We start from the raw sequence: 12,917 nt of genomic DNA on the forward strand, positions 1-12,917 counted from the left end.
CCCTGCTGCTGTCCTGGCTGGTTGGGCTGCTGGTGGGTGTGGTTGAGATGGGGCTTTAAAGAGCCCATTCTGGGATACTGCTGTATAGGCAGTCTCCATGTTGCTTCTGGCTTGGTGAGTTCTCGAGTAGTTATTCTGGAGAATTCTACGGGTGGTGGGCCTGCTCTTGGGCAGTTACGCAGGACCTTCTTATTGCACCTTTTCCTAACAAAACACCTAAGGTAGTGCATTTATGGTATAAGAGAGCACCTTGGTTTTCACTGCATATCTGTAGAGTTGTGTCCAGAGCCTGTAGGATGGGCTAGTCCTGGCTCTGGTTGATCAGTGGGCTGAGACTGGTTGAAGTTTCTGAGGGAATGACTGCAGGTTTCCTTCCCATGGGTCCAGCTTATGGAAATGTTCATAAGTCTCATCTATGTTTCTGATTGGCAATGTGAAGCCTGTATATCTCTGATTAGTTCATGATTCATGCTCAACAGGCAAGAGGGTCAAGCAAATGGTATTTGCAGTGGCATAGAAGGAATGCCACTATTACTGTTTATAGCCCCCTTTTCTCAGTGAAACTCAAGGCAGATGACAAAATATGATGAAATGATTCAAGCAGGTAATTCAATGAACTGTAAAGATTTCTGATTAACAAACAAATCCATTGGGGTTAAGACTGCGGTGCAGGAAAACAATACACACAACCAAAATCTCTTAAAAGCAGCAACCAACTCTCAACAGTTTTGCATGCCATATTGAAGAGGCAGTTACAAAAGCAGAATGCAAAGAACTGTGGTATAATACTATTATAAGTTGGGCTGCCAGTCCTCTGGTGGGACCTAGGGATCCCCAGGAATTATAGCTCATCTCTAGGTGCCAGCTATCATTTTCCCTGGAGAAAACGCCTGCTTTGGAGTGGACTCCATAGCATTATACTCCATGGAGGTTCTTCCCCACCCAAATCCTGACCACTCCTGGCTCCACCCCCAAAGTCTCCAGGTATTTCTCGATTCAGAGCTGGCAAACCTTGACCTCCTGAGCTGATCTATTATAGTCGGAGAAGCTTTTGAATACGGAGTCTGTTCAGAGCCACAAAATCCCCACTTAAACAGAGAGCCTGGCTCACCCCTTCCCATCTAGTGGAAATTTCTGGGCTCTGATTGACTGACAATCATTTGGATTTGCACAAATCACAGCTATTGGTTCGGAGTCCTGAAGAAGAGGTAGGATTTGGGGGCATGATTGCTACCCTCTTATGTACAATTTCTCCAGCATTAACATAAATATGTATGCTTAGTGACTTTACCAGCTTACTGTATTACGCTGGGCCAACAATGGAATTGTTTGTGTTAAACCTTGTAAGTATTCCCTCATTTCAAACTTATTTAAATTTTAATAATGTTTTTCTCTATTTTGCCTGAGTGATAATATTCATGGTCGGTTTAAGCAAACTAAAAAGACTTTTTTATAATATTCTTTTTCTTATTACTTCAGATCCAAGGTTCTTCTGTATTGCTCCCAGAGAATTAGACAAAATAAGAGGAAATTTGTCTGAGGCTGTTTTTACAGCTCATATCTTACATTTGGGTGATAAACAATGTTAGCGAAAAAACCCACACACTTATCCCTTGGGTGGAATTATGACTGCCATGTATTCTAAACTGGGGGAAATACAGTTTAGAAATTATATGCTCTGAATGAGGCAATCCCAGAAGCTTTGCTGTGGTAGCCAAGACCAAAACAAATATGATAGAAATAACAGATCACTTTTTATCTATCTGTTTTTTGGGAATTGCCCATGGTGTCATCGGTGTTTTATTAGCTAAAAATGCCCACCCTTTTCTCCCTTTGAAATGTTCTAAAAGTGCAGGGAGCTTAGTTTCAACAACCAAGCTCTGAAGGGCTAAGTCTCTTCTCTGCATCTGTTGTGGTGCAATACAAATTACAGCCACACACACAAATTACAGCCACACACAAGAGAACCATCATTTTTTTTATCATGCCTCTGTGCTGTCAGCGGTAGCATGAATCCACTGGCAATGTAATACCTTACAGGAAACTTACCTTGCATTCCTGTAAGAGTAGATATCATCTTGGTTGCTGCTAGCCAGTCCTGCCTTTCAACCCAAGGACTTTTAATGTGTTTGTTGGAGCAGTGACTCACATTTGTGACTGTCCCATTATCAGTCTTATACTCCTGAGAAAAGCAAACTTGAAAAGTTTGATAGTGAGTCATGTGCATGTACTAAAAATGCAATTCGGCTACTACTCTCAGTTATGATAATTGAGATGGTTTTGACTCATGAGTCATGTTTGCTTGATTCGGATGTCACAAAATCTAATAGTTTAGATTCAAGCGGGTTGCCGTGTTGGTCTGAAGCAGCAGAACAAATTTAGAGTCTGGTGGCACCCTTAAGACTAACAAAGTTGTATTTGAGGTATGAGCTTTCGTGTGCATGCACAGTTCCTCAGGTACAGTGTCATGGAATGGAAGTAATTAGTTCAAACCTTTAGGTAGTATGAGAGTAAATTAACATACAGCATAATGAAAATAGTTAACAGTTGGAATCTGTTAACCATTTTCACGTGTGCATGCACAAGAAATTTTATACCTTGAATAAAACTTTGTTGGTCTTAAAGCTACTGCACTCTAAATTTGTTCTGCCGCATATTTTAATTCAACCTGGTTGTATAGAAGTAAAGTAGGAAGTTCCCTTGGGATCCTGAAAAAGTGGAGTTCAATTTATGCATTCAATTTTATATCCATTCACATTGATATCCAGTCTCCAATCTAGGCCTTAGGTCTGTGGTTCTCAACCTGGGGGTCAGGACCACTGAGGGGGGTCAAACAACCCTTTCACAGGGGTTGCTGCAGGGCAAGCAGCTTGGCCTGGAGGGGCACCATCCACCCGACAGCCTTGCGGGGTAGATTGAGTTAGAGTGTTTGTCTGACTGGAGCGGTGGATAAGAGCGAAATCAGCATGGTGGGACAAGAGGCAGAACTGAGAAACCCAAAATTTATATACAATCATGAACAATGGATCTTCACGCCATTGGTTAGTTTCGGTTTCCATCAAGGAAGTACAGGGCTGCTCTGCTGAAGAAGGTACAGGCAAATCTCTTATGGGTATCTTTTGCCTTGGAAACCCTCCAGGGTCTGCCTGCACCTGGACAGGGCAAGCTCTGGCTCGTAGAACTGTGCAGCTCTCTCTCTCTCATGGATGACTTAAATGGCCCAGTCCACTCCTGACAGGCTGCAAATTTCATACAAGCCTGCTGTCCTCTTGAAAGACCAGCGCCTGTGTTAGGTTGCTTTACAGCACAACCACAACTTTCCATGAGAGATTTTTGCTAATCCTTTTGTTTATGCTAGAAATGAAGGCAAGATGAAGGATGGAACCTCAGGGGCTCAGTTTCTCTGCATCAGGAAATCACAGTTGTTTTAAAAGCTGTAATTCTACCAAAGTCAGTATGTCTCTTACAATTTGCGGTCCTCCTGCTGGCATAGAACTCAGGAGCAAATGATAGGAAAACGATAAAAGAGTGAGTCTTGCTCGTGTGCACCTTTAATGAGCAATTGCATCGCGAGGAGTGGAATCCACTGAATTATTCAGACAGCTGTGTGTTCTCCCTCACATGGTAACCCTGCTTTACTTCCTAAGCTCTATCAAATAGTCCTTTGGAGGAGGAGACACTGTGTTTGCTTTTATGATTCATTAAAAATCACTTTGACAATTCCATTAGGATGTTATAGACTCTCCTGCAAAGCCCTAATAAGTTAACTCTGTTTTGAGTCTGAGCGATTGTCCTTGTCTAACACAGGCCTTGTCCTGTCAGACTTGGAAGAAGCTATGATGATATGTAGGAGGGGGTCAGATTTAGATCTGATGCAGTAGAATTTACCATTTAGACCAGGGGTAGTCAAACTGCGGCCCTCCAGATGTCCATGGACTACAATCCCCAGGAGCCCCTGCCAGCGTTCGCTGGCAGGGGCTCCTGGGAATTGTAGTCCATGGACATCTGGAGGGCCGCAGTTTGACTACCCCTGATTTAGACAGACATTCCTTTATATTTGATGGTGTTGTGGATCACACAGGAAGCTGCCTTATAGACTCAGGTCACTGGTTCATCACAGTCAGTATTGTATTAGACAACAGCTTTTCAGGGTCTCTGTCATGGTGAAGAACACTAAAGGAATAAATTTTGGCACAAAATATCCCCCCTCCCCACCAGCATTATATGTTTTTATGCTGGGGGGTCATGTTGTTGGATAGATACCACTGGCACATCAATCATTTGTGTCTCTCAACGCCACCCCTGAAGAGGACATCCATTAAACTAACAAGAAACTTGACCGCCTCTTCATCAAAGCAGGAGATGAAAAGAACCTTTCTCTGATCATCAACAGACAGCTGCATATTCTTAAGGGAATATGGCAGGGCCATCACTGTCTCCACTCCATCACTTTCTGCCACAGGCTATGAAGTGTCCTCTAATATACTGGAGGATAAAAGAAAAACACAAATTGAAGGGGAAGAGGAATCCACAACAGGTTCTTCAATGACCACATGAGCCAGGCTTCTTTCTGGTGCTTCATTTCCATGAGAGATGGACATTCTAATAAACTGAATGAGGGACAGAGTGTGCATTTAAATGTCAATTCCCCTATGCTTCATCTGGACTGCTTGGTTTATCTTATTTTTCTTGAATTTCTATGCCACACTCCTATAAGGCTCAGGACAGTTTATATAAAACATGAATCTACATCATAATCTAGTGGCAACAATCATTACAATGGTTCCAAAACTGATCACAATGGATTATAACAAAATACTACATCAGATTCACAGTGTGATAACAACTCTCAACTTTTAACCTCATCACATCACCTACTGCCAGATTCTTTAACCTGGGATTTTCTGCAAATGAAGAAGAAGAGTTGGTTCTTATATGCTGGTTTTCTCTACCAGGAGTCTCAAAGTGGCTTGCAATCACCTTCCCTTTCCTCTCCCCACAACCGACACCCTGTGAGGGAGGTGAGGCTGAGAGCCTTGATATCACTGCTCAGTCAGAACATCTTTATCAGTGTTGTGGTGAGCCCAAGGTCACCCAGCTGGCTGTATGTGGGGGAGTGCAGAATCAAACCCAGCTCACCAGATTAGAAGTCTGTGCTCCTAACTACTACACCAAGCTTGGAGTAGATCCTCTACTACTGAGCCATGGCCCATCCCCTCAAGGTTTTCAGGATGAGTAACCCTTGAAAATCGGGAAAATGATGGTGATGATAAAATATACAAAGCAGGGTAATTAACATATTTACCAGTGGTGGGTTAGCACATGCTAGGTATATTGGCACAATAGAGGAATAAGGTAAATTATGTGCTATTAATGTGTGCCTATTAACAATATCCCAGCATCATTCATTTTATGTGGCCCTGGGAACAGATTACAGCAGCAATTAGAAAAATATGCTAATTATATTACCCAACACTAAAAAAGATTTAAAAAATGGCCATCTCGTTGTAAAAGAAGAGTTGGGAAATGACAAGGCACATAATGGACATTTTTGCTTACCTTTTAGTCTAGCGTGTTTGTGAAATTTATGAGCCAACTCGATAGCTCATTCCAACTCCCTACTCAACTCATTACAAAAGGATTCCAGAGCTTGCTGGAAGTATACCTGGTAGAAGTGCTTTAAACTGTCCCCATTTCATTCTGATGAGTTAATTAATCTCAGCTTTAATTACCAAATCATCTTTGCCAAATGGATCATCAGCATCTGCAGCTGGGCTGAGATGTCATATTTTCGACAACCAGCATGTGGATGAACCAGTATAACTGCACAGAGCCTAGGCTGATTTTGATGGATGTACATTGGACTATATTTATTTCTTTGCCTGCCGCTTCTCACAGTATCAGGTCCCCCAAAGCTGAAAATTCCCTTGTGATCATAGTGCAGATCTCAGTTTTGTCCATCTTCCATTGCAATATCAGGACATTTCCAAGCATTATAATTATGAATCTTGAGAGCTCACCAATCAAGTGTCATAGGTGTGCATGCTGGGTATATTTGTATAGTTTGTACAGTTTCAATACATCTAAAATAACCACCAGATTTTCCAGGATTCATGTTCATATATACTCAGGCCAAGTCTGTGTGAAAAATACATTTTCACCCAATTTTTTCAAGTTAGTCTGCCTCTCCTAATCACTTGAGAGCCAGCTTGGTGTAGTGGTTAGGGGTGTGGACTTCTAATCTGGCAAACCAGGTTTGATTCCCACTCCCCACATATAGCCAGCAGGGTGACCTTGGGCTCACCACAGCACTGATCAAGCTGTTCTGACCAAGCAGTGATATCAGGGCTCTCTCGGGATCACCTCCTTCCTAGGGTGTCTGTTGTGGGGAGAAGGCAATTGGAAGCCACTTTGAGACTTCTTCGGGTAGAGAAAAGTGGCATATAAGAAAACTTTTCTTTTTCTGCACCAAGGAGAAAGCTAGCTTGGTGTTGCGCTTAAGAGCGGCAGCCTCTAATCCGGAGAACTGGATTTGATTCTTCATTCCTCCACGTGCAGCCAGCTTCCATATATGGTAAGCCTAATATCAGAAGAGTCTTCTTTCCACCTGATGATTCTTTCATCTTTGATCTGATCTTTCAAGATCTTAAAAAAAATTGTGTCAAGTATTTAGGATAGTCAGGTCCCCTTGTCTACCAACAGGGGTAGGAGGAAAGGACTACCAGATACAGGCTGGGAAAGTCCTGGAGATTTGGAGATGGAGTCTGGGGAGGAGTGAGACCTCAGTGGAGTACAATGGCCCCCTCCAAAGCACCCATTTTCTCCAGGGGAACTGTAGTCTGGAGATGAGCTGTCATTCCGGGGGGATCCCCAGGTCCCATTTGAAGGCTGGCATTCTTACTACTGTTGTATCAGAATAAAGGTACACTGAATGAAGCAGATCTGTAATGCTGTTTTTGCAGCCGGTCCTAATGACTCTGGGCACTCCCAGGCAGGGGGAAAATGTGCTTGTTTTCAGGCTTTGTTACCCATTGACTTATTTCCCTACAAGTGGGTGGGCACCATTCAATCCAATGGCAGAACTGAAGTTATACTTTGGGGGAAAGAGTGAAGTGAATGTGGTGGAATGGTACAGTATAGCCTGATCTCATCCAGACTTGGATTGGTTGGGTTTTGGATGGGAGACTACCATGGAAGACTTTGTAGAGCAGTGGTCCCCAACCCCCTTGGTGCCGGGCCGCGGCTCCTTCCCTCCCCCCCGAAGTGAGAAGCTCGCCAGGCCGCGAGCAAATCGGCCGCCAAAGAGGCCGATTAGCTCGCAGCCCGGCAAGCTTCTTGTTTCGGGAGTGGAGGTAAGAGAAGCTTGCCGAGCAGCAAGCTAATGGGCCACTTTGGCGGCAGATTTGCTGGCGGCCCTGAGAGGCCAGGAGGGGGAGCCGCGGCCGCCAGTATGGCGGTGGCGCAAACACGCATGCGCGGACTGCGTTTGTGCTGGGGCTGCCGCGCGTGCGCGGGCCGCCCTCTCCCCCCACTTCGGAAGCAGCAATCCGCGGCAGCCGAAAGGTTGCGGACCGCTGTTGTATAGGAAGGCCATGTCAAACCACCTCTGCGTAATCTATTACCTTGAAAACCCCAAAGGGTTGCTATAAGTCAGATGCTACTCTACACACCCTACACACTTATGCCCTAATGCAGGGATAGTCAACCTGTGGTCCTCCAGGTGTTCATGGACTACAATTCCCATGAGCCAGTGTTTGCTGGCAGGGGGCTCATGGGAATTGTAGTCCATGAACATCTGGAGGACCACAGGTTGACTACCCCTGCCCTAATGCATACCCCACCGTTCTCCCAATAAGGAAGCCACACTGGCTTTCAATGTTCTCTTCCTCCTCAGCTTTACCCTCATCGCAACAGCACTGTAAGGCAGGTGTGGCTGGCAGGAAGAGTGGCCAAGGTCACATAGTTGGCTTCTATGGTACAGTGGAGGTTTGGTTCAGACCCAGTTTTCCCAGATCCTAATCTAACACTCCAACCACAACACAATGCAGGAATAGTCCAGGAGTTTTTCTCCGCTTTAGATAGAGTTGCCAACCCAGTGTGGCCCCCCAGCAGGAATTTGGGGAAGGTACACAAGATGTGGGGCTCCCATTGCAATGTCCATTCCAGTTGAAACCCACTTTAAAACCCATAGAGTTTTAGGAGAATCTTAAAGCGCCACACCAACACGATCATGCCATTTCCTAGTTTGTGCCGGAAGTGACATTGCAGTGCCTCTACAATGCCTATTCTCCCCATGCTTTCCCCATACCTCATTGTACTGAGTGGTGGTGAGAAATTGGGGCTCCAGGTGGGGAGGTCTTCGGCCAGCCCTACCCTGAGTCCGAGGAAAGTTGCTGCCAGCCAGAGAAAACAATAGAGACCTATGTGGGCCAACTGTGAAAAGACAACTTCATAATTCAGTATTCAAGGCTTCCTGTCTCCACAGAAAAACCAGCTACGACAGGCATTTTGCTTGCAAACGCTGAAATCTGGCTGCAGAAACACTTGAGGCATCTAGCTGAGTTGTCACTCATAAATTTAAGTTTCCAACTGAAAACATAAAAATTGACAGGAGAGAGGAAGTCCACTTATTGGTAAGCATCTCGAATGTATTTATAAAGCTATTCCAGGACTCTGTGGATGCTCTATTTAAATCAGCCCAATGAATAAATAACTCCTCACGTAAAGGCCTCCACATTTCCTCTCAGCAAGAGATTGTGTTTGGCACCAGCCTCGTCTTGTCTTGCGCTTAATGTACTGAGCTTTTCAGAGCAAGTCGCAAAACTAAATTATTTCTTCTGTGCAGGGCACTCAAAGGGAGTGAACTGCAGCAGTCTGTAATCAAAGCTGAAGTGTGAAGAAAAAAAATTCCAGAGGACGAGGAATGGATTTGAAAACGTGGGAAGTCGGAAACTGCTCCAGCTGGGAACGCCAAGAGTATTGAGACTGGGAGACAATCTGATTCTTGAATTCAAAGCACATTTAGTTAACAAAGAACTTTAGATTACAGAAAGCTGTCATTTATTTATGAGCAAGACGTGCCTTTGAGAAAAGAATTGCAAATGTAGAGGGAGAAGGCGTTTATTGTTACAACTGTGCTATAATGAAAAGGAGCTGGTTTTCACTGTGCTATAGTGAAATGGAGCTGGTTGCAAGAATTTTTCTTCATTCATAACTATGATTCTTAAATTATTATTGTTATTGTTATTCTTGCTGTTGTTATGTGTTACCCACTGCTCCCAAACTAGTTGCCTCATGGCAGGTTACATGATAAAAGCTCAACATCTTTAAACAGCCCCGTGGCGCGGAGCGCCACGGACTGTATAAAGGAGTAAGGGCACTGTGGGAGGAGTTAGGGCGGGACCGGTCCGGGATAAAAACTCGGAGGGGCCAATCAGGAGCCGCGAAGCGGCTCCTGATTGGCCCCTCCAAGTGTCCATCCCGCCCCAAGCAGCCAATGGGGAGCCGCGCGAAGCGCGGCTCCCCATTGCCTGCTTCAGCCGAGCCGCACAGACAGCCACGGGTCAGCGGTTGGCCGCACAGCCTTCTCCCGGCCGCTGGAGCGGCCTCGCGGCGTCGTAGACGCCGCGAGGCCGCTCCGCCGACCGGGAGAAGGCTTGGGAGAGCCTCGGGGGCCGGGTGGCCTTGGCCTCCTTCTCCCGGCCGGCTTGGCCTCCTTCTCCCCACCGCCGGAGCATCTCCCTTCCCTCCCCAGAGCCTCACTGCCAAAATAACAGACTACGACAGACCGGGGCACCTCCACGATCCTCCCCCCCTAAAGCCGCCCTCGGGACAACGCGCTTCCCACTCGCCACGCCACAACTGACTAAAGCCGCCTGCCGGGAACCCTCAGCCCGTGCCGTCACCAACCTCCAAACCTCGCTCCACCCCCACGGTAAGCCTGCCCGACGCCCACGACCCCAGCCAACACACTCCCACCATTAAACACCCGTGTCCCCACTCCCGATACCTTCACCCAGCCGCCCACACGCCTCGCCGACACCCACCCCCCACTTCGGCCGCCCCCCCAATGCACTCACCCTTCTCCTCCATCGCCCGTTTCTAACGCGCCCGTCTGCCGCCCGAGCGACCCGCACACAAGAAGCCGCTGCATTGCACTGAAACACGCATGCGCGGAGGCCTGCGCGTGCGTGCTTCCTGCCTACCAAGCCCTGCTTCCTGCTCCGCCCCGCTGACCACGCTGTACGCCTCCTCTCCTCCGTCAACCTCCACCACCGCCGGAGCCAGCTATGGTCGCCGCTCGACCCACCCACAGGCCTGGAAGAAGGCTCCTGAGAGCCACGTGTGCGGGGTGGGCCGCGGCGCCTTCTCCCAGCCGCCGGGGCGGCCTCTCCCCGCCAAGCTGCTAGGCCCCAGCGCCGCGCCTGCCCTGCTGCCGCCGCGCTCCAGAACATCGCTGCGTTATATCTATCGTCCCCGCTGCTCCCGGCCGCGCAGGAGCCGCGCGCCAAGACAAAAGGTAGGCCGTCTTTCACTCACCCCCAGCCGCGTGCAAGCCTTCCCACCCAGTGGCCAGCAGGATAACAGCTGCTGCGGACCCACAGATGGCGCGCCACGCCTTGCTACCCACGCTGGAGCCTTTGGGGGTTGGGAGGGGGGGTCCCCTATGCCATCTAGCGCCCATTTCATTTGAATGTGAAATGGGCTTTAAATCTAGTAAAATCATAAAATCCCATTAATCCCCTTCTCCCCATCGGCAATTAGCATAAACTCCCAACCCAAACTGACCATCCAACCCGACAGACTTACCTACTGTGCCTCAGGGGTTTTGGAAGCAGGCCTGATGTTCTGGCCATTGGAAGGGCCCTTGTTCTTACATGTCCCAGCTTCAACCAAATGTCTGGTGGAAATGTTACCAGAAACACACACACATGTGTCCAAAGACATGTATATTTAGCAGTGGGCAATAGCTTTGCAAGAGGTTTGGTAACGTAGCGATGGAATTGTTTGCCAGTATTTACAAGATGACTCCTCAAGGCAGACAGCAGATAGTTATAGTAAAATAATAAAAAGAAATATGCCTAGCACACTAATAGAAATCTGAAATAAAAAGGGGGAAAGGATTACAATCAGTCCTGGAGAGTCCAGAGGCAGAGATATGTCACAGCCAGCCAGCAGCATGAAGAGTGGTCTGATTGGCTCCCAGATCAGAAGCACAATTTGGCTTCAGAAAGCCAGTGTTTAAATATATTTTTGGGACAGGGGTAAGTAGGTAAGCAGAGGATAGAATTTCCTATAGGTGAGGAGTTGAGAAATGGCTTGTCTGGGATAAGAGATGGCCAATCTCTGACCTGCCTGGCTGACAATTTCATTTATCAAATGGTAGATGAACCCACAAGAGGTTCAGCCATACTGGACTTAATACTGACCAACAGGCAAGAGTTCGTGGATGAGGTGAAGGAGGTGGGGACCCTAGGGGGAAGTGACCATGTCCTCATAGAATTCCTTTTGAGATGGGGAGCCAAGGAAGCTTGTAGCCAGACGCGGATGTTGGATTTTCGTAGGGCAAACTTTAATAAACTCAGAGACATGATGAGTGTCATACCATGGACGAGAATGCTGGAAGGGAAGGGAGCATGTGAAGGGTGGACGCTACTCAAACAAGAGCTATTGCATGCTCAATCAATGACTATCCCAGAAAGACGAAAACACTGCAGGAGCTCTAAGAAGCCTATTTGGATGAACAGAGAACTTCAAGAGGAACTAAGAAAGAAAAGGAAAATGTTCAGGAAATGGAGGGAAGGACAGAGCTCTAAAGAAGAATACCTACAGGTTACTAGGCACTGTAGATCAATCATCAGAAAGGCCAAAGCTGAGAGTGAGCTAAGATTGGCCAGGGAAGCCCATTGTAACAAGAAAAGATTTTTCAGTTATGTGAGGAGCAAACGTAAAGGAGGCAATAGGCCAACTGTTGGGTGCGGATGGACAAACTCTAACGAAAGATGCAGAGAAAGCAGAAAGGCTTAGTGCCTATTTTACATCTGTTTTTTCCCACAGGTTAAAGTGTTTAGGCACATCTAGAGATGGCTGTAGCCAAAGGATAGTGTCTGGGTGGCAGGTTAACATGGATAGAGAGGTTGTCGAGAGGCATTTAGCTGCACTGGATGAGTTCAAATCCCCTGGTCCGGATGAAATGCACCCGAGAGTACTCAAAGAACTTTCCAGAGAACTTGCACAGCCCTTGTCCATCATCTTCGGAACCTCTTTAAGGACTGGAGATGTCCCGGAGGACTGGAAAAGAGCAAACATTATTCCGATCTTAAAAAAGGGAGGAAGGATGACCCAGGAAACTACAGACCAGTGAGTCTGACCTCTGTTGTGGGGAAGATAATGGAGCAGATATTAAAGGGAGTGATCTGCAAACATCTGGAGGACAATTTGGTGATCCAAGGAAGTCAGCATGGATTTGTCTCCAACAGGTCCTGCCAGACCAACCTGGTTTCCTTTTTTGACCAAGTAACAGGTTTGCTGGATTGGGGAAATTCGGTTGATGTCATTTACTTGGATTTTAGTAAAGCTTTTGACAAGGTTCCCCATGATGTTCTGATGGATAAGTTGAAGGACTGCAATCTGGATTTTCAGATAGTTAGGTGGATAGGGAATTGGTTCGAGAACCGCACTCAAAGAGTTGTTGTCAATGGTGTTTCATCAGACTGGAGAGAGGTGAGTAGCGGGGTACCTCAGGGCTCGGTGCTCGGCCCGGTACTTTTTAACATATTTATTAATGATCTAGATGAGGGGGTGGAGGGACTACTCATCAAGTTTGCAGATGACACCAAATTGGGAGGACTGGCAAATACTCCAGAAGATAGAGACAGAGTTCAACGAGATCTGAACACAATGGAAAAATGGGCAAA

At 46.7% G+C, this 12,917-nt stretch overlaps 1 long non-coding RNA gene across 1 annotated transcript; it reads left to right on the plus strand.

Moving 5' to 3' along the window:
- The first annotated feature begins 29 nt into the window (after positions 1-29).
- LOC143841739 (uncharacterized) lies at positions 30-9,234 on the plus strand. Its single transcript, XR_013232773.1, has 2 exons — positions 30-114; positions 8,846-9,234. It is a non-coding gene; the product is annotated as an uncharacterized LOC143841739 (long non-coding RNA).
- Positions 9,235-12,917: the final 3,683 nt, after the last annotated feature.

This window comes from Paroedura picta, chromosome 7 (genome assembly GCF_049243985.1).
Source record: "Paroedura picta isolate Pp20150507F chromosome 7, Ppicta_v3.0, whole genome shotgun sequence".
NCBI classification, from domain to species: Eukaryota; Metazoa; Chordata; class Lepidosauria; order Squamata; family Gekkonidae; genus Paroedura; species Paroedura picta.